A 24,484-nucleotide genomic window follows, 5' to 3' on the forward strand; every position below is an offset into this window, starting at 1 on the left:
AAAGGGAAGCCTCGTACACACGACCGTTTTCCTCGGCAAAAAACGTCAAGAAAACTGCTGGCAGAGCTTTTTTGCAGAGAAAAACGGTTGTGTGTATGTTTTTCATCGAGAAAACTGTCGTGGATATCGACGAGAAAAAAAGAGAACATGCTCTCTTTTTTCTCATCGGGAGTCTTAATTTTCTCATCGGGAGTCTTAATTTTCTCATCGGGCTGGTTTACGACGAGAAACACGTTCTTGTGAATGCTTAAAAACCCGAGCATGCTCAGAATAAAGAATGAGACGGGAGCGCACCTTCGGTAAAAGTAGCGTTTGTACTGTAGATAGCACATTCGTCACTCTGTAACGGACTGAAAAGCGCGAATCGTCTCTCACCAAACTTTTACTTAACACGTGGTAACATGAGATTAGCAAAAGCAGCCCCAAGGGTGGCGCCAGTGGAATCGAACTTCCCCTTTATAGTACGTGTTGTACGTCACCGCGTTTGAGAACGACGAGATTTTGTCTCGACAGTGTGCATGCAAAGAAAGCTTGACAAGAATCTCTTCGAGGAAAACACTTCTTTTACGATGAGAGTTCTCGGTCGTGTGTACGAGGCTTAAAGTGGAGTTCTACCCATTTTTTTATGTTTGTCTGTGCTGCATGCCCTAATCTCATAGTGTTCAGAATGGACAATTTTTATTTATTTTGTTGCTTGTGAATACCTTTTATTTTGTAGTCCTTCATTACTTCCTCCTCCTTATTAGCCTAGGCTATTAAGTCACAAGGCTATTCGCAAGGGTTTCTGGGATAGGCATCATGTATCCCAGTAGTCCTTGCAAATAGCCTATTTGCATAGAGAAGGGGCGGCAACTTCCTCTGACAATCCCGTTGCTATGGAAACCCGACTGAAACCTATTACATCACTTGTGCAGCACTGAGCATGTGCGAGATCTGCAAGGCTGAAATCCAGGAAGTCATACAGTCTGGCTTCATGATGCCCACACTTAAGATGGCCACGGTCTATTTCTAGATTATAAACTAACTAAATGCTCTAACAACCTAACAACGGACCTTGGTTTACAGATCAACTTTACTAGACTACATTAAGCTTGTGTATTACAGGGGTATTTATATTTAAAAAGTGAAATTGTGGGTGGAACTCCCCTTTAAGAGGCTTGGTTCACACTGCTGGGACTTTGGCAGAACTTGCTTGCGACTTTTGTGATTTAACACTGCAGTCTATGGCACTTAAATCACACCAAAGTGGCAAAAACGTAGTGCAGGAACCTTTTTTTGATTGATTGCAATGAAAGGCTTGATTGAAAGTTGTGCAATGCAGCAAAGCTGCACATAGGGGTTATAAGAAGCCGATATCAAGTCAAATTTAGCTACTCATTCTGCTTGTTTTTAACAAAATACATTTAATAATGGAATAATAGGCACTTAGCTGCATTAATCGGTGTCCTTTATATCTGCCTGGAGTTTAGTGTTAAATTACTTCTAAGATGCATACTTATACAAGGGAGTTAACAGACACTGACAATCAGCCTGATAAAAATAGAACAGCAGTTTAACATATGATAGTGACGGGATTAACAATGAGAAGACTTATTTGATTCATTATTATTACATTCCTGTATAAATCAGTCATATATACGTGGGTGACATATATTACAGACATGCCAATAGCGCTGCATTGTAAACATGTTGCATAACCACACGGCTGTTTGTTGTTATTTTGATACTTGATGCATGAGAACCGGGAGGAACAGGTGCGGGAGTGATGATATATGAATAGGATACAGTACAGGAAGAGACTAGGACATATAGAAAGGACACAGAACTAACACACACTATATTGTCAAAAGTATTGGGACGCCTGCCTTTACACGCACATGGGGCCAGATCCACGAAGCGCGGTGCTTCTATCCGTCCGGCCTAGCGTATTTCTCTGATACACTACGCCGCCGTAACTTACAGCTTTTTTTTGTATCCTCAAAGAATTTGCGCCGTAAGTTACGGCGGCGTAGTGTAACTTTGGCGGCGTAAGGGCGCGCAATTCAAATGGATGTGATGGGGGCGTGTCTTATGTAAATACGTCTTGACCCGACGTAAATGACGTTTTTTTTTAACTGCGCATGCGCCGTCCGTGGGGGTATCCCAGTGCGCATGCTCGAAATTAACCTGCAACAAGCCAATGCTTACGACGTGAACGTCATTCTACGCAAAGCCCTATTCGCGAACGACTTGCGCAAGCGACGTAAAATTTTCAAATTTCAACGCGGGAACGACGGCCATACTTAACATAGCAGGGGTAACTATACGCCGAAAAAAGCCTTACGGATACAACGTAAAAAAATGCGCCGGCCGGACGTAGGTTTGTGGATTCGCGTATCTAGCTAATTTGCATACTCGACGCGGAAATCGACGGAAACGCCACCTAGCAGCCAGCGTAAAAATGCACCTTAGATCCGACGGCGTACTAAGACGTATGCCAGTCAGATCTAGCACAGCTTCAGGCGTGGATACAAAACAAAGATACGACGGAGCAAATTAGAAGTTACGCGGCGTATTAATAGATACGCCAGCGTAACTCGTTTGTGGATCTGGCCCATGAACTTTAACAGCATCCCAATCTTATGCCGAGTACACGCGATCGGATTTTCCATCGGAAAAACCTTGGATGATTTTTCTGACGTAATTGCGCTCAAGCTTGGCTTGAATACACATGGTCACACAAAAGTTCTTTGAACTTTTAACCGTGACCGTCAAGATTGCGGTGACGTACAACACTATGATGAGCTGAGAAAATGAAGTTCAATGCTTCAGAGCACGCGTCAAGTTTTTTCTGAGCATACGTCGGAATTTTGCGTGTCGGAATTGCTACAGACGATCGGATATAGGAATTTTTTTTTGTCGGAAAATTTGAAAACCAGCTCTCAATCTTTTGTTGGCGGAAATTCCGACAGCAAAAGTCCGATGGAGTCTACACACAGTCCGAATTTCCGTTCAAAAACTGACATTGGACTTTTGCTGTTGGAATTTCCGATTGTGTGTACGGGGAATTTGTCTGTAGGGTTTAATATTGAGTTGGCTCACCCTTTGCAGTTATAACAGTTTCAACTCTTCTGGGAAGGCTGTCCACAAGGTTTAGGAGTGTGTCTATGGGAATGTTTGACCATTCTTCCAGAAGCGCATTTGTGAGGTCAGGCACTGATGATGGACAAGAAGGTCTGCCTCGCAGTCTCCGCTGTAATTAATTCCAAAGGTGTTCTGTCGGGTTGAGGTCAGGACTCTGTGAAGGCCAATCAAGTTCCTCCACCCCAAACTCGTTCATCCATGTTTTTATGGACATTGTTTCGTTTTGTTTTGTTACCAAACATGTAATATATTGCAGCTTATCAACCATTAGATGGCTGTATTAGTTTTCTCTTTGGGATTTTTTCCCTTCTGTTTTTACCTGGTGATCTAGCCAGTAACACACCTTCTGTATTAGAATGTTCCCACTCTGGATGATGCAACACAGGAGGCACATTTGGACAGCAGCATTGTCAGTCTGGGAGGGTTAAATACACTAGCAGATTTAAATACACTAACAAATTGAAGCTGACGCTTAAAGCAGAGCTCCACCCAAAGGGGGAAGCTCCACATGTCTTCTTCCTACCCCCTCCACTCCCTCATTTGCCACTTTTTGGGGGGGAAACAGGTACCTGGTTTTGACAAGCACGCTGCGGCAGATTGAGCTAGAAGTTCGCCCCCCGCCCCCTCTTTCACCCGCAGCCTTCTGGGACACTTCACAGGTCCCAGAAGACTGTGTGCTATTCACAAAGTGCAGGGCGTATCAAAAATGCGCTGTAGGTAGCCGGGACCAGCACCCATTGGCTGATTGAAGGGGGTGGTCTGGAGCTCTGCTTTAACCACTTGCCGACCGGATCCACGTCGCATGACCGCGCAATTGTCAATTGTGCCGCAGTGCCGAATTGCAAAAAGTGCTCTGGTCAGCCAAATGGTCCAGGGCTTAAAGTGGAGGTTCACCCTAAAAACGTTTTTTTTACATTAAAAAGTACAATAGTAAGGACATTACATTTCGGCAGTTTTTTTTTTGCTCTGTACTTACCTTTATATCTGGATTTTGTCCAGGGCTTCTGCGTTCTGACGACTCTGGGGGCTGGGCGTTCCTATCCCTGCTTCAGGCTTGCGGGACTGGGCGTTCCTATCCTTTCGTTCGATGATTGACGGCTTGTGAAACAGGTGACCTGTCGCACAACGTGCGTCACCAGATTTCCGAAAATACCCGAGCTAAGTGTCGGCACTATACGGCGCCTGCGCCCGCCGTGTAGAGCTGGCTGCGCAGGCGCCGTATAGTGCCGACTCGCAGCTCGGCTCTTTCCCGACGTCTGGTGACGCGCGTTGTGCGACAGGTCACCTGTTTCACAAGACATCAATCATCGTACGGAAGGATAGGAACGCCCAGTCAAGCAGTCATCGGAACCCGGAAGCCCTGGACAAAAACAGAATATAAAGGTATGTACCGAGAAAAAAAAAAAATGCCGAAATGTAATGTCCTTAACATGCTGGATCTGCTAGATGCAATTAAAAAACTATTTTTTTTTGGGTGAACCCCCGCTTTAAGGCCTCATTCACACGAGGCAGAATCCGTCGCACTCCGTTGCTATGGAGTCTGCCAGCTCAGCGGGAGATCAGTCCGCAGATCTCCGCCAAGCCGACGGATGACAAGCTCCTCTCTGCTCACTGAGCGGGGAGGGGCTTGTCGGGCACCGCTGTCTCCTATGGAGCGATCTGATGAAAACGGACAGCATGTCCGTTTTCATCAGATCTTACCCGATCCGATCCGCATGGACGGATGGGGACGTGCCCCCTATACGTCTGTTTTTAGCGGATCGGATAGGGTCGGATGTCAGCGGACATGTCTCCGCTGACATCCGACGCTCTATAGGGATGCACGGAGCGGCTGTTCAAGTCCGCCGTCAAAACTGACAGGCGGACCCGAGCGGCCCGTCCGTGTGAATGAGGCCTAAGTGGATAATAAGCAGTTACAGCAACAGGTTTTTCCTTGGGGAATGAAGGTTTTAAAAATAAAAGCTGATAATTGTAAGCACCTCTGTCGGTGGTAAATGGTTTGTCTCATCCCTGTAGCTGCAAGAGAGCTGGTTCTTTTGAAAAACAACAGACTTACCGGCCTGTTGAAAATAGAAGAAAGAAAGCAGCTACACAAATGTAAACTAATGCATCTATGGTGGATGATCCACCACATCTAAGGACCGATTAAATGCAATATATTACTTTTTTGTTTTTGGGTTTAGAAACACTTTAACTGATCCTGTAGAAGGAAGTCAGCCCGTGGATACAGCAAAGCATGGTTAGAGCATGAGCAAAGTGCAATCTTAAGCTCTTCTTTTCAATATTCATGATCTCTGGATGATTGGGAGATAGATATTGGTCATGTGTGATCGATGCATTGCCACAAAGGACGGTTCTAGTCCAGTGATTTACAGCACACTAACTTGATATTTACAAAATGAATTGCTGCTTTGAATGTCATAAACTGCCATGAGAATTAGATCACTAAATTGTACATTCTAGTGAGCTGTATACGAGGTAAACACATCCTGCCACATGTCTATGTAATGATAAATGGCTGATGTATCCATGTGAGAAGTGCAAATAGGGATGGCATTAGGTTACATGGCACCAGGTGCAAGAATTTTGTTTTTTATCATTACACAATTCCTAGCAAAAAATATCACATAAAGTGCATCCGGGAAGTATTCACAGCGCTTCACTTTTTCCACATTTTGTTATGTTACAGCCTTATTCCAAAATGGATTAAATTCATTATTTTCCTCAAAATTCTACAAGCAATACCCCATAATAACATGAAAGACGTTTGTTTGAAATCTTTGCAGATTTATTAAAAATAAAAAACAAAAAAAATCACATGTACATAAGTACCGTATTTATCAGGCTATAACGCGCCCCGGCGTATAGCGCGCACCCCCGAACTTGAAGGAAGATTCCTGCAAAAAAAAAAAATACTTAGTTTGGATGCCCCTCGTCGGTGTCTTGCCCGTCGTCCATCGCATTCTGCCCATCGCATCCTGCCCATCGCATCCTGCCCGTCGTCCATCGGTGGCCTCGTCCGGTCCGGCGTCCTTCTGCGGCCATCCCCGCTCGATCCCCGCTTCCCGCGCTGTGTTCGAACCACTGCGCCGACATATACCGAGCGGAGTACACTCGGGTATAGTCGGGCGGGCTAGGCTCCTCTCGCGTAAAGGACGTACAGGACGTGACCGCGAGAGGAGCCGAGCCTGCCCGACTATACCCGAGTGAACTGCGCTCGGTATATGTCGGCGCAGCGGTTCGAACAAAGCGCGGGAAGCGGGTATCGGCGTATATCGCGCACCCACGATTTTGCCCTGTTTTTCAGGGCAAAAAAGTGCGCGGTATACGCCGATAAATACGGTATTCACAGTCTTTGCCATTAGGCTAGGTTCACACATATGCGAATTGGATGCATTTTGAGCGGCATCCAATTCGCATGACATATGAAAGAACATTGCTTTCTATTATGCCTGTTTACATATTTCCAGTGCAGCCGGAGTGTTGATTCAGTGGGAATTAAAAAAAGTCCTGTCATTGCAGTCCGGCTCAGGTACGAATTCAGGCTCATTGACTTCTATGGGAACGCTTCTGAATCGCATATGACATTTAGGCTGGGTTCACACTGAAACGACACGACAGTCATACGACTTTCATCCTACTTTGCTCTATGACAGGGGTCTCCAAACTTTACAAGCAAAGGGCCAGTTTACTGTCCTTCAGACTTTAGGGGGGCCGGGCCGTGGCTATTGAGAGTAGAAAAGGTCCCAACAGCAGTAGGTAAAAAACAACAACCCATCTTTGGTGTCAACGGGAAGGATTATGCCTCATTGCTGTTGTTGGGCCACATTGTTGGTGTCATTAGGAGGAATTGTGCCCTATTGTTGGTATCATTGGGAGGAATTGGGCCCCATTGCTGGTGTTATTGGGAGGAATTGGGCCCTGTTGTTGGTGTCATTGGGAGGAATTGGGCCCTGTTGTTGGTGTCATTGGGAGGAATTGGGCCCCGTTGTTGGTGTCATTGGGAGGAATTGGGCCCTGTTGTTGGTGTCATTGGGAGGAATTGGGCCCTGTTGTTGGTGTCATTGGGAGGAATTGGGCCCTGTTGTTGGTGTCATTGGGAGGAATTGGGCCCTGTTGTGGGTGTCATCGGGCACCGTTGTTGGTGTCATTGGGAGGAATTGGTCCATATTGTTGATGTCATTGGGAGGAATTGGGCCCCATTGGTGTCATTAGAAGAATTGTGCCCTATTGTTGGTGTCATTGGGAGGGATTGGGCCCCATTGTTGGTGTCAATAGGAGGAATTGTGCCGTTTTGTGGGTGTCATTTGGCCCCATTGTTGGTGTCATTAGGAAGAATTGTGCCCTTTTGTGGGTGTCATTGGGCCCCACTGTTGGTGTCATTAGGAGGAATTGTGCCACTTTATTGATGGTGGTGGTGGGAGGGGGGGGGGGGAATTATGTTCCATTGTTGTCGTCAGTAGATAAAATAATGCCCCAAGGGCCGGATAAAAGCACGCAAAGGGCCACATCTGGCCCCCGGGCCACAGTTTGGAGACCACTGCTCTACGACATCAGTCCTACATCGGTCCTACAATGGTCCTACATACATCCGACTTGAATGGACAGGATACTACTTTGATCCAACTTTGTGATAGTCTGACTTGTCCTTTGACCAATCAAAACAATCCCAGTGTGAGATAAATAAGATGGCTCTCATTGGGTAACATTGATTTTCACACGACATGAGCTCCCAATGTCGGAGCGTTTGTCAGACCAGTGTGAATTCAGCCTTCGTTATGAACAGGATAAAATCCTGACTTGGTCTTGATGTAATCCTGACCTGATCCAGATAAAAAACTGACCTGAAACCCTGAACAATTACTTTGTCAATTAGCTGTGAAAACGGAGCTTCAGTTCGCACCGCACATGTGTGAACCCAGCCTGACACTCAAAATTGAGCTCAGGTGCATCCTGTTTCCACTGATCATCCATTGAATGTTTCTACAACTTGATTGGAGTCCACCTGTGGTAAATTCAGTTGATTGGACATGATTTGGAAAGGCACACACCTGTCTATATAAGGTCCCACAGTTAACAGTGCATGTCAGAGCACAAACCAAGCCATGAAGTCCAAGGAATTGTCTGCAGACCTCCAAGACAGGATTGTATTCAGGCACAGATCTGGGGAAGGGAACAGAAAAACGTCTGCAGCATTGAAGGTCCCAATGAGCACAGTGGCCTCCATCATCCGTGAATGGAAGAAGTTTGGAACCATCAGGACTCTTCCTAGAGTGGGCCGCCTGGCCAAACTGAGCGATCGGGGGGGAAGGGCTCTAGTCAGGGAGATGACCAAGAACCGATGGTCACTCTGACAGAGCTCTAGCATTTCTCTGTGGAGAGAGGAGAACCTTCTAGAAGAACAATAATCTCTGCAGCACTCCACCAATCCAGTCCAATCGTAGAGTGGCCAGATGGAAGCCGCTCTGCCAAACTGAGGGATTGGGGAAAAGGGCATTAGTCTGGGAGGTGACCAAGAACCTGATGGTCACTCTAACAGAGCTCCAGGGTTTCTCTATCGAGAGAGGAGAACCTTAGAGAAGAACGACCATCTCTGCAGCACTTCACCAATCAGGCCTGTGTGGTAGAGTGGCCAGACTGAAACCACTCCTTAGTAAAAGGGTAAGTGACAGCCCACCTGGAGTTTGCCAAAAGCCACCTGAAGGGCTCTCAAACCATGAGAATCAAACTTCTCTGGTCTGATGGAACTCTTTGGTCTGAATGGCAAGTGTTATGCCTGGAGGAAACCAGGCACTCCTCGTGACCTGGCCAATACTATCCCTACAGTGAAGCATGGTGGTGGCAGCATCATGCTGTGGACATGTTTTTCAGTGGCAGCACCTGGGAGACTAGTCAGGATTGAAGAAAAGATGAATGCCTCAATGTACAGAGACATCCTTGATGAAAACCTGTTCCAGAGCGCTCTGGACCTCAGACTGGGGTGAAGGTTCATCTTCCAACAGGACAACGACCCCAAGCACACAGCCAAGATAACAGAGGAGTAGCTATGTGACAACTTTGTGAATGTCCCCGTATACCTGCATACTTAGATGCGCCTGTTTTAATCATCAATCATGTGAGTTTCTAAATGTTGTACGTTGATTAAATATAACCATATTGCTACACTTAGAGGCGCCTCTCTTCTATTTTATACCCAGTTGTGACATGACGCTACTCTTATATCAAGACATCGCTTGTATATCAAGTCAAAATGTATTAAAAAAATTAGCTTTTCTTGCAAAACACTCTCAAACCAAGGTTTTACTGTAGTCTAGGTATGCCCCATCTTTTATATCTAAAACATACTGAAGGGGGGACATAATACGTAAAGGAGGGTAGAGATCTAAGTGGAATTATACAATTTTTTTTGTGATTTACATAGCACTTGGACTGCTAGAAATGTGTGTGCTTTGAGGCCTCTTTTATATTAATAATTATTACTATAGACAGAGAGCACTATTGGTCCCTTTCATTGTTTTGACATGCCATTTATATTCCTGAATGGTGTATGTGATGAGGATAAATTAATACGTTTAACATCTGATTTCAAAGTTTACCCTAAGAGTGGCAGAAAGTGCATTTTGACCTCCTTTTACTCCTAGAGGTCCAAAATGGAGGTGAGCATTTAATTTACAGCACGAAACGGATGCACGCATGGCACAATAGATGCATGAATTTTGGAAGACTTTGTGCACTATTTTCGCGCTGGTGGTTGGAAATATATATTCTTCATGGACACTATTTTATTATGGACATTTGGAGAGAGATTTGCTAAAACTGGTGCACTCAGAATCTGGTGCAGCTGTACATAGTAACCAATCTGCTTCCAACTTCAGCTTGTTCAATTAAGCTTTGACAATGAGCCCTGGTTCACACTGGGTACGATTTGGAACGATTTGAGATGCGATTTGACATGTCAAATCGCATCTCAAATCGGCGGCAATTGTCGGCAATGGCACTGTCCTAATCAGTGCGACACCGCATCTGAGATTTCAAAAAGTAGTTCCTGTACTACTTTTTGCGATTTCGGCCCGCGATTTACATTAAATTGCGGCCGAAATTGCCGCAAAATCGCAGCCGCAAAATCGCGCATTTTACCGCGATTTTGAATTCGCAGCAGTGTGAACCTAGGCTCAGGCCCCTTTCACACTGGGGCGGGAGCCAAGGTGGCGGTATAGCGCCGCTAAAAATAGCGGTGCTATACCGTCGGATTTGCTGCTGGATTCGGCCGCTAGCGGTGCGGTATTAACCCCCGCTAGCGGCCGATAAAGGGTTAATACCGCCCAAATTGCGCCTCTAAAGAGGCGCATTGCGGGCGGTATTGCCGTGGTTTCCCATTGTTTTAAATGGGAAGGAGCGGTGAAGGAGCGGTATACACGCCGCTCCTCTCACCGCTCCAAAGATGCTGCCGGCAGGAGCTAATTAATCACTCTACTTTAAATCCTACCCAGTGTGACCACAGGTTTATAGGGTATATGGGGATGATTGGTTTTTCAGCGGGCGATGGGCTTCTCTGTAAAAGCAATCCAAGCAGCGAATTAGTTGCTGGATTGCTTTTACAGGCCGCGGAAAGGGGTCCTCTCCACATGCCGCCCTCTGTTGCTTCTCCGGGCTCTCCCATCCCACCGGGGAGTCCAGGACTGAAGCTTTCTGTCCCGCCGGCTTACCATAGAGGTGATCAGGTACTGGATCTTCCCCAATAATATCGTTTTTGCAGTTGTTCCCTGAAACCTGAAAATTACTTCAAGGGTTCCTAAAGGGTTGATAAAGTCTGTTCTAGATACGTCCACTGTAATGATCGCCTTCTTCTTTTCTTTTTAACCTGATCAGCCCATTTAACTGGCAAGTTCATTGTTTGGTGGTTGCTCCATCCTCCTCTTCCAGTAACACCTTTTACTTATTGGTCTCAATTACTGATAGTTAATAATAGGCTCAATCTCTTTTCCTCTTTGGTTAACCTTCCTATTCACTCCCTTTCTCCCCCCTCCCCCATTCCCAGATCCACTGGTTCTTCCTGTTTTTTGTCTTTTGCAATGTTGTGTCTATATCAGTAAAATACTCTCCATCAATGTCTATACTACATTTGTCAATTGTTATTTCCAATTGTCAATTGTACTTCAGCTATACGTGAAATGTTGCGTGTTTGAGCACTGGAGGATATATTCTTGATGAAGCAGAAATAAAAATGATATAAAAAGATAAAATGTGGCTGATCTGAGTAGATCTTTATATTGTATACCAAACACAGCCGATATTTTAGATTTACTGTGCCCTTAGTAGAATTTGACCTTCCATCTCTATCTAATGCAATTGTAAAGGAGAACTGCTGATCTGAATCGGTTATGAAGAAATATGCAGACTGATACAATCTCTAGGAAGTGTTTCATCAGCTTACATTTTATAACTAGGGCTAATTGCAAGACAGTAGCCGCAGCTTGTCTGTACAGGTCTGATCAGTGTTCTGTCCCAGCGGATCATAGAAAAAGAGACCCCCACCAGCAGAACACTGTCCTTCATAGTCAAGGAATAGATAGCATGTCTAATGTACTCTCATCAGTGGCGGCTGGTGCTCAACATTTTTTTTGGGGGGGAGCAAACAAACGGAAAAAAAAAAACATCAATTGCCACCACTGTGCCCATCAAATGCAGCTACTGTGCCCATCATTTGTCGCCACTGTGCCCATCAAACACAGTCACTGTGCCCATCAAACGCAGCTACTGTGCCCATCATTTGTCACCACTGTGTCCATCAATTGTCGCCACTGTGCCCATCAATTGTCGCCACTGTGCCATCAAACGCAGCCACTGTGCCATCAATTGTCACCACTGTGCCCATCAATTGTTGCCACTGTGCCATTAATTGTTGCCACTGTGCCATCAAACACAGTCACTGTGCCATGCCATCAAACGCAGCTACTGTGCCCATTTAAGTACATGTAGTATTTTATTGCAGGCAGGAATTCTGTATTAGTACATTGAATGTATGCAGGTATTCTACATGCACTGTGCCCATCAATTGCCACCACTGTGCCCATCAAACGCAGCCACTGTGCCCATAGGTGTACAGTGGATTGTATAGGTGTACAGTGGATTGTATAGGTGTACATCGCATTGTATAGGTGTACATTGGATTGTATAGGTGTACATTGGATTGTATAGGTGTACATTGGATTGTATAGGTGTACATAGTATTGTAGAGGAGTACATTGGATTGTATAGGTGTACATTGGATTGTAGGGGAGTACATTGGATTGTATAGGTGTACATTGCATTGTATAGGAGTACAGTGGATTGTATAGGTGTACAGTGGATTGTATAGGTGTACATTGGATTGTATAGGTGTACATTGGATTGTATAGGTGTACATTGGATTGTATAGGAGTACATTGGATTGTATAGGTGTACATTGGACTGTATAGGAGTACACTGTATTCTATAGGAGTACAGTGGATTGTATAGGAGTACAGTGGATTGTATAGGAGTACAGTGGATTGTATAGGAGTACAGTGGATTGTATAGGAGTACAGTGGATTGTATAGGAGTACAGTGGATTGTATAGGAGTACAGTGGATTGTATAGGAGTACAGTGGATTGTATAGGAGTACAGTGGATTGTATAGGAGTACAGTGGATTGTATAGGAGTACATGGTATTCTATAGGTGTACATGGTATTCTATAGGTGTACATTGGATTGTATAGGTGTACATTGGATTGTATAGGTGTACATTGGATTGTATAGGTGTACATTGGATTGTATAGGTGTACATTGGATTGTATAGGTGTACATTGGATTGTATAGGTGTACATTGGACTGTATAGGAGTACACTGTATTCTATAGGAGTACATGGTATTCTATATGAGTACAGTGGATTGTATAGGAGTACAGTGGATTGTATAGGAGTACAGTGGATTGTATAGGAGTACAGTGGATTGTATAGGAGTACAGTGGATTGTATAGGAGTACAGTGGATTGTATAGGAGTACAGTGGATTGTATAGGAGTACAGTGGATTGTATAGGTGTACATTGGATTGTATAGGAGTACATTGGATTGTATAGGTGTACATTGGACTGTATAGGAGTACACTGTATTCTATAGGAGTACATGGTATTCTATATGAGTACAGTGGATTGTATAGGAGTACAGTGGATTGTATAGGAGTACAGTGGATTGTATAGGAGTACAGTGGATTGTATAGGAGTACAGTGGATTGTATAGGAGTACAGTGGATTGTATAGGAGTACAGTGGATTGTATAGGAGTACAGTGGATTGTATAGGAGTACAGTGGATTGTATAGGAGTACAGTGGATTGTATAGGAGTACAGTGGATTGTATAGGAGTACAGTGGATTGTATAGGAGTACAGTGGATTGTATAGGAGTACATGGTATTCTATAGGAGTACATGGTATTCTATAGGAGTACATGGTATTCTATAGGAGTACATGGTATTCTATAGGTGTACATGGTATTCTATAGGTGTACATGGTATTCTATAGGTGTACATGGTATTCTATAGGTGTACATTGGATTGTATAGGTGTATAGTGGATTGTATAGGTGTACATTGTATTGTATAGGTGTACATTGTATTGTAGAGGAGTACATTGTATTGTAGGGGAGTACATTGGATTGTAGGGGAGTACATTGGATTCTATAGGTGTACATTGTATTGTAGAGGAGTACATTGGATTGTATAGGAGTACATTGCATTGTGTAGGTGTACATTGGATTGTATAGGTGTACATTGGATTGTATAGGAGTACATTGGATTGTATAGGAGTACGTGGTATTCTATAGGAGTGCATTGCATTGTAGAGGTGTACAGTGGATTGTAGGGGAGTACATTGGATTGTATAGGTGTACAGTGGATTGTATAGGTGTACATTGTATTGCATTGTATAGGTGTACAGTGGATTGTATAGGTGTACAGTGGATTGTATAGGTGTACATTGGATTGTATAGGAGTACATTGGATTGTATAGGTGTACATTGCATAGGTGTACATTGCATTGTATAGGAGTACATTGGACACTATGGGATCATACAAAGTGTAGTGGACGCTCCCCCCCCCCCCCCCCAATGACGTCACCGGGATTACAATACCGGTTCTTTTCTGCCCAGGCCCCGCCCCGTCTTTCATCAATTTACACTGCAGAAGGTGACGCCACGGGCGGGGGGAGTGGCCGGGTGACGTAGCCGTCAGCTGTTGAAGGCTGATTGTTGAGCAGTGAGATGAGCCGGCAGAGGCTGAGCCGTACCCCGCAGTCTGCACCTACCTCAAGCCGGGCTTCTGTATAGCGGCGACTCTAGGACAGGCTCGCTCTGTATCCTCCTCCTCTGCTGCACGGTAAGGTAATGCACCTCCAGCCTTCCTCTTCTCTCTCTGACCTGTACACTGCATTCCTCCTATCACAGGGGTCAGGGGTGGCTGCTCTTTGTTGTGTCCAGCAGGACAATGGTTAACTATGCATGGTAAATAAGTCTTCACCCCCCCTGGAGAGCTGTGACCCCCCCTGCCATCACACCAGCCTGGAGGTCACAGCTCCCCCCAATCTGGAGGTCACTGGTCCTGTCCAGGATCAGACACCATAATTGGTAGGCTGTCGTCACCCCCTGCTCTGTGATGTCACCGGCTGGGGACAGATGTCATAGGTGATGGTGGATGGCCAGTGCGGGGGAGGGGTGGACATAAGAGGTGCCTTTGTATCCATAGGATGATCCAGGCTTTGTGTAGGCTCCAAGACAACGCAGAACGGATATACAAGAGGGAGGAGGAGGGGTGATTACCGTGTCCCCAGGTCTAACGGATATACATGGGGACATGATGGCAAAGATAACAAGCTGAGCCCATGTATATCCCTTATAGGGGGCACAATTGTGTCCCCATGTATATCCCTTCTTAAGGCGGATGATATGCATGGGGACACCATGGCATCAGCGATAACAAACTGTGTCCCCATATATGTCTTGTATGCAAGGGGACACATGATAAACCTAATAAGGAGGATAAAGGGATATACATGGGGACAACCAGGGCATCGCAATTACTAATAATCAGAGTGTGTCCGCATGTTTGTCCTCTATACATAGGGACACATAGTAATTATATCATTTATTATTAAACGTGATGGAGGGATATACACGGCGGGGTCACAATTGCTAAATGTCAGTGATAACAAACCGTGTCCCCGTGTATGTCCTGTATACAAGGGGACACAGGGAAATCATCTTTTTTGTGTGTATATATATATATATATATATATATATATATATATATATATATATATATATATATATATATATAAAAAACCATGACATCACAATTCCCCAAATAGAGATCACTTGTGTCCCCATGATTGTCCCTTATACATGGTGACAGGTAGAAATCATGTATATCCTTCCTGTATTACGGAAGAAGGGATACCTACAGGGACAGGTTGTATTTATATCCTTCCTGTATTACGGAAGAAGGGATACCTATGGGGACAGGTTGTATATCCTTCCTGTATTACGGAAGAAGGGATACCTATGGGGACAGGTTGTATATCCTTCCTGTATTACGGAAGAAGGGATACCTATGGGGACAGGTTGTATATCCTTCCTGTATTACGGGGAGTCGGGGACAGGTTGTATATTCTTCCTGTATTGCTGAAGAAGGGATACCTATGGGGACAGGTTGTATATCCTTCCTGTATTACGGAAGAAGGGATACCTATGGGGACAGGTTGTATATCCTTCCTGTATTACGGAAGAAGGGATACCTATGGGGACAGGTTGTATATCCTTCCTGTATTACTGAAGAAGGGATACCTACGGGGATAGGTTGTCTATCCTTCCTGTATTACTGAAGAAGGGATACCTACAGGGACAGGTTGTATATTCTTCCTGTATTACGGAAGAAGGGATACCTACGGGGACAGGTTGTATATCCTTCCTGTATTACGGAAGAAGGGATACCTACAGGGACAGGTTGTATATCCTTCCTGTATTACTGAAGAAGGGATACCTACGGGGACAGGTTGCATATCTTTCCTGTATTATTGAAGAAGGGATACCTACGGGGACAGGTTGTATATTCTTCCTGTATTGCTGAAGTAGGGATACCTATGGGGACAGGTTGTATTTATATCCTTCCTGTATTACGGAAGAAGGGATACCTATGGGGACAGGTTGTATATTCTTCCTGTATTACTGAAGAAGGGATACCTACGGGGACAGGTTGTATATCCTTCCTGTATTACGGAAGAAGGGATACCTACGGGGACAGGTTGTCTATCCTTCCTGTATTACGGAAGAAGGGATACCTACGGGGACAGGTTGTATATCCTTCCTGTATTACGGAAGAAGGGATACCTACGGGGACAGGTTGTATATCCTTCCTGTATTACGGAAGAAGGGATACCTACGGGGACAGGTTGCATATCCTTCCTGTATTACTGAAGAAGGGATACCTACGGGGACAGGTTGTATATCCTTCCTGTATTACGGAAGAAGGGATACCTACGGGGACAGGTTGTCTATCCTTCCTGTATTGCTGAAGTAGGGATACCTATGGGGACAGGTTGTATATCCTTTCTGTATTACGGAAGAAGGGATACCTATGGGGACAGGTTGTATATCCTTCCTGTATTGCTGAAGTAGGGATACCTATGGGGACAGGTTGTATATCCTTCCTGTATTACGGAAGAAGAGATACCTATGGGGACAGGTTGTATATCCTTCCTGTATTACGGAAGAAGGGATACCTACAGGGACAGGTTGTATATCCTTCCTGTATTACTGAAGAAGGGATACCTATGGGGACAGGTTGTATATCCTTCCTGTATTACGGAAGAAGGGATACCTACGGGGACAGGTTGTATATCCTTCCTGTATTACGGAAGAAGGGATACCTACGGGGACAGGTTGTCTATCCTTCCTGTATTGCTGAAGTAGGGATACCTATGGGGACAGGTTGTATATCCTTCCTGTATTACGGAAGAAGGGATACCTATGGGGACAGGTTGTATATCCTTCCTGTATTACGGAAGAAGAGATACCTATGGGGACAGGTTGTATATCCTTCCTGTATTACGGAAGAAGGGATACCTACAGGGACAGGTTGTATATCCTTCCTGTATTACTGAAGAAGGGATACCTATGGGGACAGGTTGTATATCCTTCCTGTATTACGGAAGAAGGGATACCTACGGGGACAGGTTGTATATCCTTCCTGTATTACGGAAGAAGGGATACCTACGGGGACAGGTTGTATATCCTTCCTGTATTACGGAAGAAGGGAAATACATGGGGGGCACTTTGGGGGAGATTTACTAAAACTGTAGCACTCAGAATCTGGTGCAGATGTGCATGTTGGAGGAATAGTGCCCCAAGGGCCGGATAAAGGCTACCAAAGGGCCACATCTGGCCCTCGGGCCGCAGTTTGGAGACCCCTGAATTAGACTTTGACAATAAAACCTGGAAGCGGATTGGTTTCTGTGCTGAACTGCACCTGATTTTGCCCCGTGTAGTTTTAGTAAATAACCCCCTTTTTGTAATTTTGTTTTATTATAAATTGATTTCACATCTGCCTTAATCCCTTAGAGTTAATTAGTGTTCTATTCATGTCCAGTGACTCCGGATCTTCTAGTTGACTTTGAGTCTTTTTTTTTTTATTTGTTTGTTAATTTTGTTTATTTTTTTGGTTCTGTTTTGAATTGAATTTCCTATCCTTGATGACCAGCGTTTGTTGTCCTCTTGCTCTCTTGGCAGATCTCTGTGTCGCCTCCCTTGTTTGTTTTTTCCTTCTCCATATCCTGGTCCTGCCGTCTCTTCCTGTCTTCTCCTCCCTGTGTAGTTCTTCATCTTCGTTCCTCCATCTGTACCTCTCCCTCCCCCCTCCTCCTCCTCCTCCTCCTGGTCTCTCCTCCTTCTCCCTGAGTGAGCTCTGTGTATCCTGTTCCCTTGTCACTGACCCCCTCCTCCTAGTAGGCCCCTCTATAATGAAGGGGGGAGGGGGGGTGACCAGCTTGTGATTTCATATAACCGATAACTTATTGGGTTGATGTGTTAATAACCGTCCCTGCCTCCCCCCCCCCCCCTCTCCTTCTGCCTAGCTTGCTCTGTCAATATGCAAATCCATAATCCCGTGTCTGCTGAAAGCTGGGACGCTCTGCGCAGGGGGTGGGGTGTCCTCTGCCGGGGAATTGTGCTCGGATTTTTAGTCCTTCTATGGAAATGGGAAATTATTGTCAGGTGTCTTGTGTGGGGATGGCGGTCCGAGCCTAATAAGTCGGTACAGATTTGCCTAGACGTCAAGACGTACGCTTGCTGGTGACCTAAGGGTTAATATCCTCTGGCCCTAGGCTGTCCCCATATTGTGCTCCTTCACTTAGATGACTATGTGCCATTTAATTATTAGGATCTGTGACTTGATAAAAATATTTAGGTCAGATTTAATGAACCGCACTTATCTTTATTTTCGGAGTTTCATCATGAAAGATTAATCCCTTCTTGGAAATGTGCCTTTAAGCTCTAAAGAGTGTTAAAGGGGAAAAAAAAACGTATGTGGAACGGCGCAGGAGATCAGTGGGAGGAGCCTGGGAATACGGAATAACCGGATATATTGTAGGTAACCATAAGACGAATCGGAGGGGGGGGACGGCTAGGGTCGTATTTACTGGCTGCTCCATTAGTCATTCGAAATATGCCATGTTAAGTCTCATAGTGTGCAGGAATTTCACCCGTCTTATTTTTCACATGGATGCACCCGGTGACGCGGGGCTGATTTGCATATGACATTGAGCGTCACGCTTTCTCAGACTGTCCTCTGTTGAACTACCAAGATGTAATGAGAATCTCCCCGCTGCACCGCTATATAAAGGTGTTTACCTTTCATCCTTTCGTTGCAACACGGATATTCTATCCTATAGATGTGCTGGTCAGATGTTCAACCTGGGGGACATGTCACTGTAGCTTTTCATGGTGGCCTCTGATGAAACACAAGTTCTGCAACACTTGTGTGACTACAGGTTGTTCCTTGTTCCATTTGTATCTATGCTGAATATATATACTGTGGCCCAGATTCACGTAGGAGAGCGCATCTTTGTGCGGGCGTAACGTATCCTATTTACGTTACGCCTCCGCAACTTTAACAGGCAAGTGCAGTATTCACAAAGCAAACTTGCGGCAGCGTAGCGTAAATAGGCCGGCGTAAGCCCGCCTAATTCAAATGTGGAAGATGTGGGCGTGTGTTATGTAAATTTATTGTGACCCCACGTAAATGACGCTTTTTACGAACGGCGCATGCGCCGTCCGTGAAAGTATCCCAGTGCGCATGCTCCAAATTAACCCGCAAAAAGCCAATGCTTTCGACGTGAACGTAAATGACGCCCAGACCTATTCGCGAACGACTTGCGCAAACAACGTAAAACGTGAAATTCTACGCTGTTCCGACGTCCATACCTAACATTGGTACACCTCATCTACGCCTCATAGAGCAGGGGTAACTTTACGCCGGAGAAAGCCTTAGGTAAACGGCATATCTGTACTGCGACGGCCGGGCGTACGTTCGTGAATAGGCGTATCTAGCTGATTTACATATTTCTAGGCGTAAATCAGCGTACACGCCCCTAGCGGCCAGCGTAAATATGCAGTTAAGATACGACGGCGTAGGAGACTTACGCTGGTCGTATCTTATACACATTCTGGCGTATCTGATTCTTTGAATCAGGCGCCAAGATATGACGCCTCAGACTCAGAGATATTAAGACTCGGGCTTATTTTCGGGGAAACGCAGGCCCAGATTCACGTAGGAGAAGTTTGGCTCGTCGAGTTCCTCGACAGTTTCCTCACTGAAAAATGTACACTCGACCGGTTTCCTCGGCAAAAGAAATCTCCCACCAAGTTTCTTGATGGATTCTGCCGAGAAAACCGGTCGTGTGTACGAGGCCTGAGACAAGCTTATACATTTAGCACTTTGAAGAGATGTAGAGAAGAGAAGACTGCAGATAGACAGGTACAACCTATGTAGGATTTGTTTCATCTCTGTATCACCTGAGGCCAGTCTCTTCACTGGGTATATGGAAGGGTTTACACCCACTTTAAGGTGTTTATCTCACAGCCTTCTCACACATTGCAATTCGAATATTCATCCTATAGACATGGCGATTTGATGTTGATATTGTAGCTTTTCACTGTAGCCTCTGACGAGACAAAAAGTTTGCAACACTTGAGAGGCTACAGATTGTTCCTTGCTGGCGTCTCTATTCTTGATACATTGTATCTCTGCTGGTCACATACAGGCAATAAAGCTTTGACTGCTATGCCCACTCTGCTCCGCTATATAAGGCTCCATTCACACCTAAAGCGGAGGTTCACCCAAAAAAACAAGTATATAACATTACATTCAGTATACCCCAAACATGTACAGTATGCCGTTTTTTTTTTTTTTTTGGGGGTGTACATACGGTATTATTGGTATTTTCGTTCTAGTTACTCGCTCCCGCGGGACTGGGTGTTCCTGTGCAGTGCCGCAATGTCATCTGGGACTTCGCCCATATGATTGACGTGCCTGAGGAAAAACTCCCACCGGCGGATATGGCGCGTCACGACTTTCCGAAAGTAGCCAAACCGCGCGTCGGCTCTATACGGCGCCTGGGCAGTCAGCTCTACACGGCTCCTAGTCGGTGCGCAGGTGCCGTATAGAGCCGACGCGCGGTTTGGCTACTTTCGGAAAGTCGTGACGCGCCTTATCCGCCGGTGGGAGTTTTTCCTCGGGCACGTCAATCATATGGGCGAAGTCTCAGATGACCTTGCGGCACTGCACAGGAACGCCCAGTCCTGCGGGAGCGAGTACCCGGAAGCCGTAACGAAAATAACGAAAATACCGATAATACCGTATGTACACCCCCCCAAAAAAAACGGCATACTGTACATGTTTGGGGTATACTGAATGTAATGTTATATACTTGTTTTTTGGGTGAACCTCCGCTTTAACTCGAGTGTCTTTGGTAAAAAAAAATTAAACCTCATTTGTACTGGTGTTTTTGACCTTTTGCTTTTTTCATTATTATTTTTAGGTAATAGGAAGCTAGTTACTACTTACTAGGCAAGGAAATGCACAAAAAAAATGTTTTTCAGGCTCTCCTATTGAAATCTAGTGGGGTCAAAACACACAACTCTTCATTAAAAGTTTGTGTACTTTTTTGATCAGAGAGCTTCAGGTGACGCTGCCCTCAGGTGTGAATGGGCACCACTGAATATAATGGTAATCTTTGAATATGATTGGAAATCCTAGTGTTGAAAGTGTTACTAAACTCAGGACTCTGCATTCACTATATCCGGTCTCCAACAGTACACAGAACATGGAAATGCAATTATTTTAGTAAATAACTGCTAAATACCTTTTTATAATCAGCAGTTAGAGCAGTCTTGTGATGTCTGAGTGCCTGGGTAAAGCTTGTAGGAGGAGTTTTCATTCTCCTCCGACTGTCCTATGAGGCTGCAGGACCCCTCTGCCTGGACAGTGCTGATTGGCCCTGTGATGATCACACGCACTCTCCCAAGAAAAATAAAAAAAACTCTCCAGCAATACACACCAAACTGAGCATGTGCAGCTTGTCCCCTAGCCTCTGTTTTATCAGTTTGGGGATTGTAGAAGGGGTGGAACAGAGAAGACAGGATCAAACATCCTCTTCACACATAGGACAAAAATTCAGTCCTGTAGATGTGGCAATCGGATGTTCATGTCACTCTATAGCTATTCACGGCCTCTGATGAGATGCAAATTCTGCAACATTTGTGTGGCTACAGGTTGTTCCTTGTTGGTGTCTCTATTGTTGATACTTTGTATCCCTGCTGATCATAAACAGGCCGTGGAGAAGACAAGGTTTTGCCCATTGCAACCAAGAATTGAACTTTGCACATACTTTTTACACGTGTGGGTGGCAAGCAAGTGATTAAAAGTATTTCCATCAGACACCCTTGAAAATTGTAATTGGTGTTTGATACCAATGAAATCATTTGCGCTAAAGGTACTCAGGACAAGTCGCAATATATGCACATTTCCAGAGAAATATTTGCTCTATTAGGCTGCATTCACACCTGAGCGTTTTGTCGCCTGAAGCGGAACGCTCAAAAACGCTAGAGGGGGAAAAAGTTCAGTTTTTGAGCGTTTCCATTTCCCATAGAAAGTAATGGAAACGCTCGAATCAAGCGACCATGAGCGTTTGCTACGGGCGTTTCGTCGCTTTAATCAATAGAACATTTCACCCAGGCAGAAGATTAAAAAAATCTACCAACATAGCAACAAGTGATGAAAAGATGATAATTTTTCCTATTGGCTAAAATAAAAAATGTCGGACGACGCTGTATGCAAACGCACAAATAAGCATGAATACGTGCGACAAAACACCGGAAAAAACAAAAAACGACCGACACACAGGTGTGAATGCAGCCTTAATAAGATTTTACTTTTTGCAGCCAAAGATCGCAACAGTCGAAGGTGGCAAATGTTTGATGCATGGTAGCAACTTCGGGGGGGGGGGGGGGGGGCTCATGCTTTTGTACATATGTCTTAAAGCGGAAACGAAACTCCCGCTGTAAAAAAAACTGTGATTAGGCAGGCGCAGCCCAGTTTACAGTGCCCAGCCAGTCTCCGAGTGCCAGGATAACGGCCTCCTGCACATGCGCAGGAGGCCATCATTCCCCACTGCTCAAAAAAGAGGCCCGAAGACTGGCACCCAGAAGAAGATGCCGGACCATTGGATAGATAAGTTTGGAGACTTTAGTTCCGCTTTAAAGAGTAGCTCTTTGTTCTCCGTGATTTTTTATAAATTCTGACTGGCCAGTAAATATATATATAAGTTCTCAGAACTTGTGTACTATGTGGATTTCAGTTCTACCTACCAGAGGAGGAATGTATCTGAAAATAAATTGGAGTTTCACTTTAAAGGCGGAGAGTCAGGATGACGGCCAGTTATCTAGCATCTGGAGAATAAGATGTCGGCAATTATAGGCTCTTAATCTCGTTAGTTTGTTGGGCATTCCAAGTTGACTGAACTCCAGCTCTGTCCCTATATGTACAAAGATTGGCTTGTTGTCAATTTGGACATAATAGGCTCAATTCACAAAGCTTTAACACAAGGACAACAAGCTTTATTTTTAAACTTTGTAAAGTTTTTTTTTTTTTTCATTTATTTTTTTAAAGTAAAAACCATTATCCCGGTTTGTTAGCTTTGCGAATTGAGCCACAGACCTGTCTTTGAATGGGCAGGGCCAGAGCTGGGATCAGCTGTGTGTAGTCAGTGCATACTTGTAATGTTTAGCACACATCTCATACAAGGTGTATTGTGTTTAAGGTGTTGGCTTCAGACACGGAGATCGCTGTTCACGTAGGAACAATCTAGTTGCTCTGGAGCCACCCATAAACAAATAGGCCGCGCTTGCTGATTACTAATGGAGGACAATTGGCCAGCCTAGTGATGATGTATGTAAAAATAATTGTGTCAGGTGTAAACTGGTATTTGAAAATTATTGTAATTATATTTATAGTAATTACGTTTTCCATTTTTACAGGGAAGCTACATTCATAGTACATAAGAAGCCAACTCTGTATTGAGGTTTTCCTGTTTGGAAAAGTTTCATCTCAATATCTGCTGATGCTCTGTCAGTGGAATAGGAAGTGAGGGGCAATATCTGTAAAAGGTTAGAACCTGTAAAAGTTTGTCCCCACTATAGCCGCAGTCAGCATGTGGGGCTCTCTCATGCCGCCCGCTCGCAGCCCGGCTGCAGAAGTGCCGCGGCCCGGTAGTGGGCGGCGGACTGGGGTTGACGACCCCTGCACTATAGAACTTCTTCACTTCCTGATTCCAGATCAGGGTGTGACCAATTGTCACCGAGACAGGAAGTGAGGGGAAATTCCCCTCACCACTAAAAAGGACACAGAAATAACATTTAGAAGAGGCTCTATCCTTTCCCCAAATACAATTTTAAATTAAAACATATGAATTGCCATCATATTAATGAACTTTTTTTGACATAGGACTATTTAAATATGCTGAGTGTAACGTAACATCAGATCTCATTAACAAGCATGCATAGTTAACAGCGGACATGTTCGGTCGTGTGTACGGCCGACCGGACAATTTTCCGGCGGATCGGACAGGTTTCCAGCGGACAAATGTTTCTTAGCATGCTAAGAAACATGTCCGCTGGAAGCCTGTCCGTTGGACATGTTCGGTCATCTGTACAGACTCACCGGACATGTCCGCTCAGCCGAAAGCCCTCGCATGCGTCGAAGTGATTCGACACATGCGTGGAAGCATTGACCTTCCAGGGCG

The 24,484-nt window shown here is 44.9% G+C and overlaps 1 protein-coding gene across 3 annotated transcripts in view; it reads left to right on the forward strand.

Annotated features, from left to right (window-relative positions):
- The window catches only part of TP53INP2 (tumor protein p53 inducible nuclear protein 2), a 219,156-nt gene that overhangs the window by 162,551 nt on the left and 32,121 nt on the right, over nt 1-24,484 (forward strand). Inside the window, exon 1 of one of the 3 annotated variants that reach the window (XM_040330392.1) lies at nt 14,348-14,516. The exons of 1 other annotated variant lie outside the window; for it this stretch is intronic. The gene's annotated coding sequence lies outside the window, so the exon portion shown is untranslated. Of the gene's footprint in view, nt 1-14,347; nt 14,517-24,484 lie in introns of those variants that run through there. One more of the 3 variants, XM_040330393.1, reaches the window with a different exon arrangement.

This window comes from Rana temporaria, chromosome 12 (genome assembly GCF_905171775.1).
Source record: "Rana temporaria chromosome 12, aRanTem1.1, whole genome shotgun sequence".
NCBI classification, from domain to species: Eukaryota; Metazoa; Chordata; class Amphibia; order Anura; family Ranidae; genus Rana; species Rana temporaria.